Consider the following 2,221-nt stretch of genomic DNA (forward strand, 5'->3'; position numbering starts at 1 on the left):
GCAAACTTGTGAGCACATAAATGTTGCTTTAAGCCACTATGTTTTGGGGTGAACATTATGCAGAAATAGGTGACTGAAACAGGTGATTGTTAAAAAAACAGATGTGAGACAGATGTAATGGGTGGAATAAGGCCTCAGAGAAGATGAGGACATGTGGAAGAACTGGTCATCTTGGACGTGAGTGAGGATACTGCTTTTCCTGAGGCAGAAAGGACTGAGGATAGGGTGGGTGAAAATGAAGTTAAAGTTAGAGATGGATAGGCAGGAAATTGGACCAATTCAAGTTAGACAGTGAGATGCTGTGTTGAGAATGAGGGCTGCACGAAGAAGTTGAGAGCTGAAGAGGAGAGAAAAAAATTGATTGCGAATGGAATAGGGGATTCATCATGGGAGGAGTAAATTGATGGCAGAGCGGCTGAGAGAGCCCCGGTGAGTGTGATGGTCATGAATTTGTGATGAGGCCCATCAACACAGCTCAGTGAGGTTTTGCATTCACCCTTACTGACATTGGCTTCCTTCAGCGATCAAAACTTACTGTTTAGGTAGCTTATTCAGCCATTCTTATTTGGTTTAGGGGATCTGGACACCAATTATATAAACAAATGGAAAAAATGTAGCACAGCTGGAATGTTTGAGGGTTTCAAGTCTTTCAGAGATCCTTCTCAGTTCATTAAAAAACCTTGTCCATTTGCAATACTGAAAATGATTTTCATTAGCAATTGCTGAATCATATACCTGAGATTACAGACAATGCTATTTATACTAAAGAAATTGAGTGCACATCTATTTTAGCTTCCTGCCCTATTTTCATACTTCTATCCATTTGGATTTTTGTCCCATATGTTGTCCTCAGCACTGTCTAAGCTTCTGTCTAGTTATAGCTCAAAAAAGCTTCCTTTCCAAATAGAGTTTTACATGAATAGGGGGCTATACTTTCTTTCGGTCTATCACTTAACAGATACCATGAAGATTAATTAGTCAATTCTTAAAAGCTCTCAATGACGGCAAAAAAAGTTAGTTTTTATAACCTTGAATAGTACAGAATGACTGTTTTTGCAGCCCCTTATATGAAAGGTAAACTTTTGGAGGGACTTGGAATGTGAGTTATTGTGAAAAGCCAAGGCTGAAGTGATCCCATGACTTCAAGACAGTAACAGGAGTTTATGACATCCCCATATCACTAATGAATAAAATCCAGTTGCTTCTACCAGGTCCATTGCCTTGTCTTGACCTCCAGGGGCTCCCTGCTCCCTGACCTCTTACTTCTCTGAGCCTCAAATTTATGGTTGATGGTTGGCTTTGAACTCTAGATCCTACTTATTTTTCTGCCAGGACCTAACTGTCTTGGTTCTCTCAGTTCTGGCTGCTCAATCTGACCCTGTGATAGACTGCAATCAACCAGCCTGGAGTTCTGACACACCTCCCATCAACTACAATGTGGCCCCACAATAAAGAAAGAACTTGCTAAGATGTAATATCCATTGACCTGTGCCATGTAATGCCTAGTTTTATGGTTGAACATATGGAGTACCCAGTGACATTCAGATAGTTCAGCAGCTACTAATCAGATTTGTTCACCAGAAAGCTCCAACAGGCCTTTTAAGATGTGACAAGATGGCCTGGGTTGCCATGTTAGGGTGGATAAATACTGTTCCAGTTGTATTCAGTGAGGAAATGTAGGTTAGAATTCATTACTGATTCTTTCATTCATTAGATGGTAACTGATTTAGGATTGCTTTATGTTCATTCCTATGTGCTGGAAGTTAACATACATTAGGACAAGCATAGAATCAGTACCAAGTTAAATGAAGAACAGGCTAAAGGAAATTGAGGTTATACATCATGATACTTATTGTAGGCAAGTAAACTAAGCATTTCAACTGAAACAAAAGTACATTTTGGCAATCCCAGTAAAACTATATGTTAAATAGGTTGGGAAGAAGAAAATAGAATCAAACAAATCCATGGCTTGGAAACTGGATTGGCATCAACATAGCTGGGAAATTCAGGCCAAACTTGAAATGTGCTAAAAACCAAATTTCCTAAAGGCTGGAGAGACTTTGGCACGTAGTATCGAGCACTTAAATTCTAGAGCTATTTCATTTGTGCCAGCTACTTACCATCACCAACATCGAACTTGCATAACTACACTGCAGTTTTGCTGCTGAAAATGAACTTTTCTTGGCCTGAAAATGTGCAGAGGGTAAAATGGCAAGAAGAT

The sequence above is a fragment of the Eulemur rufifrons genome, chromosome 1 (genome assembly GCF_041146395.1).
Source record: "Eulemur rufifrons isolate Redbay chromosome 1, OSU_ERuf_1, whole genome shotgun sequence".
Lineage (NCBI taxonomy): Eukaryota > Metazoa > Chordata > Mammalia > Primates > Lemuridae > Eulemur > Eulemur rufifrons.